Source organism: Periplaneta americana, chromosome 2 (assembly GCF_040183065.1).
Source record: "Periplaneta americana isolate PAMFEO1 chromosome 2, P.americana_PAMFEO1_priV1, whole genome shotgun sequence".
Taxonomy (NCBI): Eukaryota; Metazoa; Arthropoda; class Insecta; order Blattodea; family Blattidae; genus Periplaneta; species Periplaneta americana.
In genome coordinates this window covers 174,494,241-174,510,073 of record NC_091118.1, presented here as the reverse complement: position 1 = coordinate 174,510,073, position 15,833 = coordinate 174,494,241, and the positions used below count along the sequence as shown (strand labels likewise).

At 35.2% G+C, this 15,833-nt stretch overlaps 1 protein-coding gene and 1 non-coding gene across 2 annotated transcripts in view; both read left to right on the top strand.

Annotated features, from left to right (window-relative positions):
• Positions 1–15,833, top strand: part of Oatp74D (Organic anion transporting polypeptide 74D) — a 905,484-nt gene that overhangs the window by 271,533 nt on the left and 618,118 nt on the right. The window lies entirely within an intron of this gene.
• On the top strand, positions 8,860–8,932 carry TRNAR-ACG (transfer RNA arginine (anticodon ACG)). The gene has a single exon. It is a non-coding gene; the product is annotated as a tRNA-Arg (tRNA).

Genomic DNA, 15,833 nt, shown 5'->3' with positions numbered 1-15,833 from the left:
ATTGCCCTCATAGCAAGATGGAGTCAAGTGTTCTTACAAGACACAATAGATTCACGGCTGCTTTCATGCTTTGAGATGCGTTCACGACTTTGTATCAGTAGCAGGCGTGATCCTTCTCACTGGATTACTTAAAAGTGATGTGGCTAATAGCGATTCCTGTCTGTTTATCACCTGACAGACGTAAGAACTAAGAACGGACACCATTCTAAAATTATATAGAGTTGATATTTCATCTTTCTTATTTCGTGGTAAATATCACAGTCACTGACAAGAAATGAACGTGTCATGTAAATGACACATTACGTTTCACGTACTAACTAAAAAAATCGCTAGTTTAAGTAAAAAATGTCAAATGATCTGTCCATTCCCGGTTCTATCTCCAATTTATTGTTCCTTGACGCACGGTCCTAAATATTGCAATTTGTCAAACATATTTCAAGAAAAATAGAACAGCTAAAAATCCGTTATACTTACTTACTTACTGGCTTTTAAGGAACCCGGAGGTTCATTGCCGCCCTCACATAAGCCCGCCATTGGTCTCTATCATCATATCTCACCTCCCTCAAATCCATTTTAATATTATCTTCCCATCTACGTTTCGGCCTCCCTAAAGGTATTTTTCCCTCCGGCCTCCCAACTAACACTCTATATGCATTTCTGGATTCGCCCATACGTGCTACATGCCCTGCCCATCTCAAACGTCTGGATTTAATGTTCCTAATTATGCCAGGTGAAGAATACAATGCGTGCAGTTCTGTGTTGTGCAACTTTCTCCATTCTCCTGTAACTTCATCCCTCTTAACCTCAAATATTTTCCTAAGCACCTTATTCTCAAACACCCTTAACCTATGTTCCTGTCTCAAAGTGAGAGTCCAAGTTTCACAACGATACAGAACAACCGGTAATATAACTGTTTTATAAATTCTAACTTTCAGATTTTTTGACACGTATACGTATGAATAATACACAGACATAGCAGCAAAAAATTTTGCTACGATATTAAATCACTTAATTGTTTCTGTATTTGAATGTGCCCATTCTGAAAGTAAACCAGAGGTCAAGAAGCTTTGGCTAGAGAGTGGTGTAACAGCTAAAATGATTCAAACGCCATAAACGATATTTTACAATATTTTCCCACTGCTCGGGCTAACAGGTCTGAATGTCACAAATGATACCAACAAGGCACCACTTATAAGACAATTAAAATAGGAGATAATAGAGTAGAGTGGTTAGTTCTTTTCCCCCGTATATGTGTGTGCGTGCGTGCGTGCAAAATTAAACACGGAAATGAATGAAACAGAAGCATTCGTGTGCTGTTAAATGGACCAAACATTTAAACTGAATAGATTGAATACGTATGATTAACCTGCACTGATGAACACCGACAGGTTCTTCTTCTTCTTCTTCTTCTTCTTCTTCTTCTGAATAAGAATGTAGACTGCTAATGAAGCATTATATATATATATATATTACTAATATGTACCAATATAGAGTTGAACTCAGTCATAAAGTCATGGAAGCTACTAAAGCAATTATATCGTAATAAACTGATGTAGCTATCAAATAAATAAATAGAGATAAAATTCGAAGAAGATATACATTCACATTCACGTCTTTGTTCCTGGCTATATATTTGAATAGTGCATATATCTTAATTACAGTACTTTACATTATAGAATTTACTATGTATTTCACTATTTTTACAATCCAGTGCATTTTTTTTTTTCAAAGTAATGAAAAAGAACAAAAAAACAAAAAATTGTACTACTGTATAAAATTACAAATTGAAATATATAGCCATGAACAAAGACGTAATATTGTGAATGTATTTCTGCTTTGAATTTTATCTATCTGTTGTAGCCTATTTATTTATTTATTTATTTATTTAATATTAATGTTATGTTTTATTTAACGACACTCGCAACTGCAGAGGTTATATCAGCGGCACCGGATGTGCCGGAATTTTGTCCCGCAGGAGTTCTTTTACATGCCAGTAAATCTACTGACATGAGCCTGTCGCATTTAAGCACACTTAAATGCCATCGACCAGGCCCGGGATCGAACCCGCAACCTTGGGCATAGAAGGCCAGTGCTATACCAACTCGCCAACCAGGTCGACTTTATTTATTTATTTATTTTATAGCTACACTAGTTTATTACGATATAATTCCTTTAGTCCCTTCCATGACTCTATAACTGAGTTCAACTCTATATTGGTACATATTAATAATTATATACCTATACTGTGTTATTTTAAACTTTTAGGTCTAGATCATAAAAATCTTCCCTTACCCGTGAGATTACCCGATATTTGAGTTACAATTGAGTCTGAGGAGTCGCAATGGAATTATCTCAAATTCGCTTTACAGTTGGTGAAACCTTGGAAAAACCAACCAGAAAATCAGCTGAGATCTCGAGTGATATTGTCTGAGCAATGCCTTTACCGACCTTTATTTAATATATTGTTATTTAAATGCAGCGTAATACATATAGTGGAGAATTATGCGTCATTTAATAACACAATTTCTTTCATGTCTCTTGCATTTCCGCTGCAGTTGTGTTGTACGGAACGTTCGTTATCCTAAGTTCCGTTAAGAGACACCTGACGAGTCTAAATGGGTCATACAAAATCTATTCTTTCGAATTCCTCCTTCACTGTGTGTCGTTTACGTATCACACACTACACAGTCCCTTTGTCTTGTAAGCGTGTATATAAACGAAGCACGGCCGCAATTGTATCAACAGATATACAGCTGTCAAAAAGTGGCCGCTTTCTAGAAACTAAGTTCCCTTCGGGTATCTCCGCTACAATTCGGAGACAGGCGATGTTACATGTTGTTGGACCACGTTTTCTCATATATACAGTTATAATTAAAGTGCTTTCCTGTTGCAGTTGTAGCGTAATGGTAGCGTTTTGGGCTGGTGTTTATGAGATCGTGCGTTTAAACATAACCTATTGCTTTTTATGTTTCTTTTTTTTTGTTTTTGTTTTTAACCCCTTTACTCCCACTGTTCCCAAATGGGAACATGCATTATTTGCGGCGTAAATGATTTGAGAGGACCAATAATCATCTTATTTTGTTTCTTATGTGTCAATAAGTAGGAATATATAAGAAACACCAACATTTTTAATAAAAAATAATTTGGGCATAAATAATTTGGGCAATTCTGAAATATTTATATTCCAATCATTGAAAGTGTCTTGGGATCAAATGGGTTAAGAGAGAGAAAAAATATAATTGCTCCTATTATCTTTCGTGGCTGTTTTAGTAATTAACATCAGGTTCATGAATGTATTATGCCATGAACTTATCATTATATATTATGACATTATGGCTGCAAATGGAAAGAAAGAAAGAAAGATTATATTCTCAACGAAATAGTAATATGCGTTACAAGAGCGGTATGTTGACGTTTTCATGTTCGAGGAAAAGATTGAAAAAGCGAAACGTAGTTGAGCTTTTTTAATTTCCGAGAACATGAAAACAAACATACCGCTCGTGTATCGTACATTATTTTGTGCGAAGATCGTTTATTGCATACCTGAAAGAGGAATTTCTAATTAGTTGCAATGAAATCTCCATCTTGGTTTCTGTTCAATGACGGCAACTTTGGAAAACAAAAATATCTATCTTCAACATTGTTCCTATAAAATGTTTTCTGTGTTTACTATATTCCAGCAGGCCGTGATATACGTCTGTCTTTTTTTCCCCCCCAGTCTATGATGAGTCTGGAATTTTTTTGATTTTTTCACGGCTTCTTTAATGTTACTTGCATTACAAATGCATTAACTTTTGTGGTGTTGTAGAGTTTACTTAATTTTTGCAAATATTTAAAAACAATAATTAACAGTGCAATTTAGGTGAAATTGCAGTGGTAAGTTTCCAATTTATAATTATTACTATATTGAACGTCTTTAAAAATAATATGTTAAACGCCTAAAGCAGTAAAATGAATGTGACGCTTAAGCGGTAAGAAGAGGGAAATTGTTATGTGTGTTACGTTGGGAATACTTAATGTGGTATTTCACACTTACCGCGTATTGGTTTTGTGCGGAAAGCAAGCAAATGCGCACGATCTCGCACAAATATCTATCGTGGCATAAACAAAACAAACTTACTGGCGTCTGCCTTAGAAAATTCAAACAATTAAAAGTTCAAAAAACAAAACTAAAAGCCACGATTCAATATTTAGTCCATCTTCCTCCCATCTCGATCACATCTTGCAGTCGAGTGGGCATGGAATCGACTAGTCTTTTCAGTTCTCAGCTATGGCATCCCAGGCATCCTGGACGAAGCTTCCACAAATCATCAGGACGTCTTGGAGGGGAATTGGGTCATTTTTCCGCATATGCTCCTTTACTTGTTCCCCCCGCAGTTCAGTCGGAAGAACGTCTGAATTTAGATAATTTAGATGTTAACTTCTCGGGTTCAAATCCCTGTAATTTCTTTTCATTTTATTGTGTTACAGGATAGTATAATGTAATGATAATAATATAAGAAGAAGAAGAAGAAGAAGAAGAAACTAATACTTGTATTATGAATTGTATTGTTTCAAATCTAACATTAAATTTATATTACTTATATCGCTAAAGAACGATAACAGAATACAAATGATAACATGAATATTATTTATATCGCTAACGAACGATAAAAAAATAAAATGATAACTTAAATATTATTTATAACGCTAAAGAATGGTAACAGAATATAAATGGTAATTTGAATATTATTTATATCGCTAACGAACTATAACAAAATAAAATGATAACTTGAATATTATTTATAACGCTAAAGAACGATAACAGAATACAAATGATAACTTTAATATCATTTATGTCACTAAAGAACGATAACAGAATATAAATGATAACTTTAATATTATTTATAACGCTAAAGAACGATAAAAGAATACAAATGATAACTTTAATATCATTTATATCACTAAAGAACGATAACAGAATATAAATGATAACTTGAATATTATTTGTATTGCTAAAGAACGGAAAAAAAAAGAAAATTGTAATTTAAATATTATTTATAATACTAAAGAACGATGACAATATAAAATAATGATAACTTGAAATTATGTATACCACTGAAGAACAGTAACACAATATAAATAACTTGAATATTATTTATATCGCTAAAAACAATAAAAGAATATAAATGATAACTTGAATATTATTTATATCGCTAAATAACGATACAAAAATAATAGGATAACTAGAATAAGGCTTGAACTAACAACCTTCGAATCATTAAGCGACCACAGTACCGCTGCTCTACGAGACTCAATGTAAATGACTCCTCCTTAAACATTTTAGTTCCGAAACTGTTTCTATAAGCGCATGCATCATGTAACATCACCGTTATCCGAAGTGGACTTAGAAAATATTCGCTCTTCACGAATGCGGCAATTTTTTTTTTACAGTGTACACGCCTCGATCCAAATAAAGTGTGGGAAGGAAACGTCTCATTTACCTTGAACTCTGGATGGTGTTACTTTCTAACAACGTGCAAAATATAGAAGACATACTTGTTTCTGTGTCATCACTCACTATGGCTTAATCTGTAATTACCGCAACATCGAAGTTTTAACTACATTAAATTTCAACTTGATGACAAAAAATTATGATGAAGTAATATTGTTACTATTATCTTTTATATCAGAGAGTGGGGGTGTTGGATGTTCTACTGAACTGTGTTAACATAACCTTAAAAACTTGCACTCAGAGCAAGTGACCTACAAAATGGCGTCAGATGCATGTTATCTTGACTGCTGGGTAAACAAGTGAAAGTTGACTGACCGCAATATAGGCTGTATGTTGAGACAAGTGCTTACATGAGGGAAAAAAAAATTACCAACATGCCCACCTTGTCTGGTAGACAGGTGAATTGCACGAGTTTCGGTATAAAATAGTCTGCAATTTTTTTTTCTGTCGAGATTTGTAGTTTCTGATATTATGATGGTCTTACTCGTATATTGTAAAACGACATGTATACACTCACATCCATGTATGTATGTATGTATGTATGTATGTATGTATGTATGTATGTATGTATGTATGTATGTATGTATGTATGTATGTATGTATGTATGTATGTATGTATGTATGTATGTATGTATGTCAAAGTGAAACACGGAAATGAATAAAAAGAAGCATTCGTGTGCTGTTAAATGGACCAAACATTTAAACTGAATACATTGAATACGTATAATTAATCTGCACTGATCAACACCGACAGCTTTTTCTTGTTGTTGTTGTTGTACTTCTTCTTCCTCCTAAATAAGGATGTGTGTATATATATATATATATATATATATATATATATATATATACACACATACATATATCTATACAAATAATATCTGTAGCCGAAATTTTTCTGGTAATTTTCGATTTTCCAAAAATAATTGGTCCTAACATATATAATTAACCGCCCTGAAACCGAAAATCGCTTTTTTGCATTTTTTTTGTATGTCTGTCTGTCTGTCTGAATGTTTGTTACCTTTTCATGTGACAATGGCTGAACCGATTTATATGAAAATTGGAGTATAAATTAAGTTCGTTGTAACTTAGAATTTAGGCTATATGGCATTCAAAATATTTTATTTAAAAGGGGGTTATAAGGGGGCTTTAATTAAATAAATCGAAATATCTCCCTTATTATTAATTTTCATGAAAAATATTACATAACAAAAGTTTCTTTAAAAATAATTTCCGATAAGTTTTTTTCCACGCAAAACTTTGATAGGACTGATATTTAATGAGATAAATGAGTTTCAAAATTACAATAACAACGCCATCTAAGGCGGTGTAATGAAATAAAAAACAAATGACTTCGTCTATAAGGGGCCTTGGACAACAACAATCGAAAGCTATGAAACATAGCCTACAGAGAATGTTTCTGTGTTTGTATGAAGTAATATCGGAAGCTAAATTAACCGATTTGTATAATTAATTATTAATTCACCATTGGAAAATGTAGTTTCTCTAGATGGACATAATGCTATGATGTTATTACAGTAACTTCTGAGTGAATTGAGGACAGGTAAGATTAAAATAGCTTCCTATGCACAGAAAACTTGATAGGCATTCGTTTCCTGTATTTCCTAAAATAATTTTTATGACCAAATGAGTGGTCTCTGGATCAAAATGATCGCATTTTATTTTTTTTAATACAATTTAAGTAACATAATAAACGATTTATCCTTCTATCAAACACGAATGTTCCCTTGATCAAATGTCCTATTTTAATTAGCCTATGTAATTACTTTATATTTATTTCTAACGGTGCAGCGGAGCGCACGGGTACGGCTAGTTACTAATATGTACCAATATAGAGTAGAACTAAGTTATAGAGTCATGGAAGGTACTAAAGCAGTTATATTATAATAAACTAGTGTAGTTATAAAATAAATAAATAAATAAGTAAATAAATTAATAAATAAAGGTAAATTCCAAAGAAGAGATACATTCACAATATTACGTCTTTGTTTATGGCTATATATTTGAATAGTGCATATATCTTAATTGAAATACTTTACATTATAGAATTTACTATGTATCTCACTATTTTTACAATCCAGTGCATTTTTTTAATTAATGAAAACGAAATGACTCATTGTGCATCCCATAAACTGGAAATCAATCCCAGAAGACCACCAAAGGCAGGAGTTGCTTAGCTACTTTTTTTTGGTTCTCTAGTAGAGAGTTGGGCCTACCTTTACCTCTTACTTACTTACTTACAAATGGCTTTTAACGAACCCTGAGGTTCATTGCCGCCCTCACATAAGCCCGCCATCGGTTCCTATCCTGTACAAGATTAATCCACTCTATATCATCATATCCCACCTCCCTCAAATCCATTTTAATATTATCCTCCCATCTACGTCTCGGCCTCTCCAAAGATCTTTTTCCCTCCGGTCTTCCAACTAACACCTGGATTCGTCCATACTTGTTACATGCCCTGTCCATCTCAAGCGTCTGGATTTAATGTTCGCAATTTTGTCAGGTGATGAATAGAATGCGTGCAGTTCTGCGTTGTGTAACTTTCTCCATTCTCCTGTAACTTCATCCCTCTTAACCCCAAATATTTTCCTAAGCACCTTATTCTCAAACACCCTTAATCTCTTTTCCTCTCTCAAAGTGAGAGTCCAAGTTTCACAACCATACAGAATAACCGATAATATAACTATTTTATAAATTCTAACTTTCAGATTTTTTGACAGCAGACAAGATGACAAAAGCTTCTCAACCGAATAATAACAGGCATTTCCCATATTTTTTCTGCGTTAATTTTCTCCCGAGTGTTTATATTTGTTACTGTTGCTCCAAGATATTTTAATTTTTCTTCCTCTTCCAATGACCTCAATTTATTTAATTCCCATTTCGTTTACAGGATATATATTTTTTTTAAATCAAGGACTATGAATAGCGATAATAGAGGAAATCTGGAATGTTAGTAGTCATGGACGATCTCGCCAACATCACTTTTCCACCATTAGTTGTACAATTTGTCCCAGAAAATTGAACCGCGATCTCCTGATAATATAAAACATTTTTTAAATTTAATTTAATTTATCATATTCCCTAGATCTTAAATTAGGATTGAAGTTCTAAAATGTGGAACAATTCAAGAGTTACGCAAGTGTAATCATACATGTTTAGATTATATAATATTTACATCTGAATGACTACGACTCAGATTTTACCAGATTTCTAAATGTGAGATGCTGGTGGAACTAGGTCAGCACCTAATTAAATAAGACGCACTATTTTATGATTTTCACAATTTGAAATTACTTAACCAACTTTTGGCACTACTGCCAATTTGAAGTGGAGTTTACCTCGCCGGCTCTGTGGCGCAACGGATAACGCGTCTGACTACGGATCAGAAGATTCCAGGTTCGAATCCTGGCAGGGTCGATGTACTTTTTAATGCTTTTTTTTTTTCTCTGTGTCCAAATTTATGATTTTTAACCTATGCTATTAAATTTTTCTTGCTTCTCGTGTACATTGAAAATTGTATCAAGAACCGTATACGTACTTACTTACAAATGGCTTTTAAGGAACCCGAAGGTTCATTGCCGCCCTCACATAAGCCCGCCATCGGTCCCTATCCTGAGCAAGATTAATCCAGTCTCTATCATCACTCCCCACCTCCCTCAAATCCATTTTAATATTATCCTCCCATCTACGTCTCGGCCTCTCCAAAGATCTTTTTCCCTCCGGTCTCCCAACTAACACTCTATATGCATTTCTAGATTCGCCCATACGTGCTACATGCCCTGCCCATCGCAAACGTCTGGATTTAATGTTCCTAGTTATGTTAGGTGAAGAATACAATGCGTGCAGTTCTGTGGTGTGTAACTTTCTCCATTCTCCTGTAACTTCATCCCGCTTAGCCCCAAATATTTTCCTAAGAACCTTATTCTCAAACACCTTTAACCTATGTTCCTCTCTCAGAGTGAGAGTCCAAGTTTCACAACCATACAGAAGAACCGGTAATATAACTGTTTTATAAATTCTAACTTTCAGATTTTTGGACAGCAAACTGGATGATAAGAGCTTCTCAGCCGAATAATAACACGCATTTCCCATATTTATTCTGCGTTTAATTTCCTCCCGAGTGTCATTTATATTTGTTACTGTTGCTCCAAGATATTTGAATTTTTCCACCTCTTCGAAGGATAAATCTCCAATTTTTATATTTCCATTTCGTACAATATTCTGATCACGAGACATAATCATATACTTTGTCTTTTCGGGATTTACTTCCAAACCGATCGCTTTACTTGCTTCAAGTAAAATTTCCGTGTTTTCCCTAATCGTTTGTGTATTTTCTCCTAACATATTCACGTCATCTGCATAGACAAGAAGCTGATGTAACCCGTTCAATTCCAAACCCTCTGTGTTATCCTGAAATTTCCTAATGGCATATTCTAGAGCGAAGTTAAAAAGTAAAGGTGATAGTGCATCTCCGTGCTTTAGCCCGCAGTGAATTGGAAAAGCATCAGATAGAAACTGGCCTATACGGACTCTGCTGTATGTTTCACTGAGACACATTTTAATTAATGGAACTAGTTTCTTGGGAATACCAAATTCAATAAGAATATATAATGCTTCCCTCTTAACCGAGTCATATGCCTTATCAAGAACCGTATACAGTAATTAATTTAAATGTGATTTCTTACAGCTTTTGTAGCATTTTGTAAAGTACTAGTGAGCTGCGTCTATACCTCAAGTGTTAGCGCGCTGGTCTTAAATCCATCACCGGTCAGGTCGTGATGTAATTTGTGGTGAACAATTTCCTTCTGTCCTTCATTTCATCTCTCGTCTGCAATAGTAAAAACAGGCTGTGATGAAGTCGGGGATAGTACGGAGTTTCAATACTGATATAGCAAAGGCTCAAGACTCTGGACCTCTGTGACTTATCAGGGTACTCGTGTGTGGACGGAACCTGGCTCTTTCAGGGACTGTGGCAGGATGGCCTACCTATCAGCTGACGATGACAAGAAGGGCTTGGAGCTCCGGATCCCCGGGCTTATGAGACATCTCGTCCAAAAAATTGAACCTGACTGCATCAGGGAATGAGGCAAGTTGGCCATCTGTCGGACTTGGACAATCATCGCTTATATAGGACGCACAATGGTCAAAGCGTGCCTGAAGCCTTGGTTTTTCTGAACCAACGCATGCGAGTTGAGAGGTGCGAGGCCCGCCTCGCACAAATCCGGACTATACGAGAGATAGTGACTGGTTTCTATAACTGCAAGGTACGCAGACCTCGCAACTCGCAGTTATAGAAACCACCACTCTCTATCTTTCGTGTTGTCCGGATTTACCTCGCAACTCGTATGCGTCGGTTCAGAAAAACCAAGGCTTAAGTGTACGGGCTATTTCATCCCAAATCTACCGAAATATAGAGAAAATTGACCTTGCAATTTTTAAATACAATGGAACTTTTTTTTTACGTAGAGAACTGTGATACAATGCTTTGTGCAAAGTTTGAGGCATCAGAACTTCATAGTGTTTAAATTAAAAATATTTAATTTTGTCGTATTTTCATAAAATTAGCAACTTTAAACTGTTGTGGTTCCGAAACCCTTTCACCCAATGATCAAAATCATGGTTTATTTTGATGCTGAGAAATTAAAGTTTATATTTACATGTAAACAGTTTTTCTTACTTTTTATGGAAATGGAGAAATTTAGATTTTTCTTCATTAAGACGCCTTTGACCACGAAAAAATATTTTTAAAATATATGGTTAGATTCTGCATTGAAAGTATATTTTTTACTGGTGTACCGTTGATAAGAAAGTATTGAAAATATCAAATAAAGAAAATAAATAGTACTCGCGTGAACTAACCAGCTGACTGTGAGACGAGAGCTAGCCGAGACAAGCAAGGCCAGGAGACAAACACGTGATGTTTCGTCTAGTAGCTCATAGCTGGGCCAGCTTTATCACAGGTTTTCATAAACACAGGAGTAAAATGACGCCCAACGCTCGCTTATCTTCAGCTCTCGGCCAGTGCGTGCGGTACTGCGCCGTTCAAGTGTAGGCGTGTGAAAATAATTTATTTAATACCCTCGAAACTTATTGCCGAGCCACTAAGCAAACAATGCCGAAGTCCCTCTTAATAATGCAAGGTTTTTTCTCAATATTTTATATATTTTTACAAATTGGCAAAAAGCCTAGAAGTAAGAAAAATCAGACTATCTGTCTCTCTGTTAAAATAAGGATTACTTCTTAACATAACCTACCAAATGTCAGCTTCAAAATGAGCTCCCGTTCAATGTTCTGCAGTAAATTGTTCCAGAGTTCTGAGCGCTGAAAGAGGCTTGTTTTTATAAAATACGCTAAATTTGTCGCTCAGTAGTACGAAAACCGTTTGACTTTCGTTAGTATATTTTTGAAAATGCACTGTCCTCAGCACCTTGTATAAATAGGGGAAAAAAATTAGAGTATTAGAAAAATGCGAGGTTTTTTACTGATCGATTTCATATGGAATAGCCCGTACGGACCCGTTAGCCCTCGTAAAGCCAAGCCAAGCAAGAATAGTAGTAGTTGCGGCGGTAGTAGTAATAATGAGTAGTAGTAGTAGTAATAGTAGTAGTAGTGGCTGTGGTGGTAATAGTGGTAGTTCAAAATATACAGGAAACTCACTACCACGTTAAACACATACACATCTCAATCACACCATACAACGCAAACACGCAGCATTTCAATCAATGGTACACAGACTAATCAACATTCCTATGAGCCAACAACACTATACGGAAGAAATAAACACTATCAAATATTACCAGACTATTCTGTTTGTGGAACGGCAGTTTCTTGTACTAATACACAGCGCGCCGCTGTTACGTCACCTGTGCAGTACGATCGCTCTCTTATTCTAGTCATAGACTACGTATTTCTCTTCCTCACAGAGTAACTTGGTAGAGTGTAAGAGAAGGCCAGTACAAATAAATAAAAAAAAAATAAAAAAAAAATAATAATAATAATAATGAACTCATGTTATGAACTGGATTATTCTTGCTCAAGATAGGGACCGATGGAGGGCTTATGTGAGAGCGGCAATGATCCTCCGGGTTCTCTAAGTAATTTGTGAGTAAGTAATAATAATAATAATAATAATAATAATAATAATAATAATAATAATAATAATAATAATAATAATGAACTCATGCTATGAACTGGATTATTCTTGCTCAAGATAGGGACCGATGGAGGGCTTATGTGAGAGCGGCAATGAACCTCCGGGTTCTCTAAGTAATTTGTGAGTAAGTAAGTAATAATAATAATAATAATAATAATAATAATAATAATGAACTCATGCTATGAACTGGATTATTCTTGCTCAAGATAGGGACCGATGGAGGGCTTATGTGAGAGCGGCATTGAACCTCCGGGTTCCTAAGTAATTTGTGAGTAAGTAAGTAAGTAATAATAATAATAATAATAATAACAATAATAATGCGAATCACAAATTTTGAAGCGTAATAGCATTCTCGGTAGTGTGAATTGTATGGACTAAAAATGTCAGACCCCCGAAAGAAGACTACAACGACATCAACATCAATGAACAACTCAGAGATGGAAATAGTTTTAGAGTTAGTAAAAAGCGTGAAAGAGAGAGCGTTCTGTTATAAATATGTGAGAATTTATACAGCGACAGGTTGCTCTTGTTGCTGTTTCTCGGAACTCCATTCAAATTCGTACACGTGTCTGGATTCTACACAAATCACCTTCAAAAACTGCTGCGCTTGAAGGAGAGTGAATCCGCAGGCAACTGTATGAATATGTTTCAGACCTCTCTCCTCTGTCGCAGAACACGACAACTGAGACTGTCTTCCAGGAAACTGTAAAATGCGAATAACAATTCACTGATGTCTGCATGTGATTCGTAATGATGGCCGCTCCATTGCCGAAGTAACTTATATTAGCCTATGAGAATAGCGTCAATGAAAAGCCATGCAAATAAATTTTAATATAAGATTGGTTTTAAGACACCGATGAACTATTAACTTACTTGCTTACAAATGGCTTTTAAGGAACCCGCAGGTTCATTGCCGCCCTCACATAAGCCCGCCATCGGTCCCTATCCTGTGCAAAATTAATCCAGTCTCATCATATCTCACCTCCCTCAAATCCATTTTAATGTTATCCTTCCATCTACGTCTCGGCCTCCTCAAAGGTCTTTTTCCCTCAGGTCTCCCAGCTAACACTCTATATGCATTTCTGGATTCGCCCAAACGTGCTACATGCCCTGCCCATCTCAAACGTCTGGATTTAATGTTCCTAATTATGTCAGGTTAAGAATAAAATGCGTGCAGTTCTGCGTTGTGTAACTTTCTCCATTCTCCTGTAACTTCATCCCTCTTAGCTCCAAATATTTTCCTAAGAACCTTAATCTCGAACACCCTTAACCTCTTTCTCTCTCTCAAAGTTGGAGTCCAAGTTTCACAACCATACAGAACAACCGGTTACTTTTTAAAGCAGACTGGATGGCAAAAGCTTCTCAACCGAATAATAACAGGCATTTCTCATATTTATTCTGTGTTTAATTTTCTCTCGAGTGGCATCTATATTTGTTATTGTTGCTCCAAAGAATTTGAATTTTTCCTTTTCAAAGGATAAATTTCCAATTTTTATATTTCCATTTCGTACTATATTCTGGTCACGAGATATAATCATATACTGTTTTTTTTTTCGGAATTTATTTCCAAACCTATCTCATTCCATGCTTCAAGTAAAATTTATGTGTTTTTCTTAATAGTTTGTGGATTTTCTTCTAACATATAGGATGCACTGGAAAGAATGGTGAACGGGGGAAGAGTTCGGGGGCAGAAAAGATATCAGATGGTAGTTGACATTAAGATATATGGTTCATATGAGGAGAAAAAGAGGAAGGCAGAAAATAGGAAAGATAAGGGTTTGCAGTGAAGACCTGCTCTTGGGCAGAACAACCAACCAACCAATCACATGACGTGACGCATAACCTAAGTTATGCATTTTGTTTTAAGTATAACACCAAAAGAGGTGTTTGCCTTGTCAGGTTTCCAGATCTAACATAAGGAGGCCGGCCTCCAATAATACAAAATCATTTTAATACAAATGAACACAACAGAAATATTTACATAAATTGGCTAGTGAAACTTTGGTCTTCTGAAAAAAATTGTTTGAATTCACTTATTATTCTCCTAATTGAAATTTCAGCCCAATAGATATTTCAATATACCAATAATTCTTAATGATCGACAGTGTGGAGTTGCGTTGGCTTGTTGAAAGGCTGAATTGTCGCCATGACTTCTACTATTGACACTTGCTTTAAAACTTCGTTAAGTTCTAGTAGAAAGTTTTGGATGTTAAAAGAATGGAATAATTTATGAAGTTCATGCAATTCTGTGTGTAACGGTTGGGATGTTTGTCTAGATGCTGATTGAGAATTGGTACAAAACTCCCAACATCTGTTAATATCACAAAGCAAACAGAATAAAAATATGTTCATTGGTTTCAGAGTTATTGCTGTGTATTTTTGTTACATTATTTTATGTACACGGTGTTCATTACATTATATAATTGATTGGCTTACTTTATACTTTAAGTCCTGTAGATCGTTTCTATTGTAATATCTATTACATATTTCACATCCTTTGAAAGTATGTCTATATACATACAGAATTTCGTCTCTACCGATAGAATTGAACCCTAGGCACATGGTCCATTTCATTGAGTTTATGAACGACTGTTGTCTTATAAAGCTTTAATTTTGACTATTTCGTCGCTTTCCATACTGATGCCTTGGATACACCTGCCAGATGAGCAGTCTTAATGATATTTTGGGAGACTATTCTATAGACTATGTCATCGACTTTTTCTCCAGTTAGAACGCGACTAATGCGACTATCTTGTTTGAAAATTAACCGATTTCCCTTCTTTTTCACTATATTTTTTTTATTGTTATATCAGATAATTGTTGAACGCCAGGATGTTTCCGTAGAAATACAGCACAAAAGCTTTTGTACGACTTCTTCGTAATGTACTATCAATAATGAAGATTCACTGTTGCAATGTGTACTGAATTGCCACGAACTAAACTGAACTGCAGTGAATGGAAGTCAGCTATATACTAATTCTCTAATCTTGACGTTCCTTCAGCCTGTGTTATCTGTCACTACGCAACACAAAGAGCTTCCCACTTCTCCTTATTATTTTATAAATATTATTGTAGGCTTATACCAAGACTCTATCTTTGTTTATGGCTTGATTTAAAATTATGGTTGCGTCTGCTTGCATATGCTGTACAAAAATACAAACACAC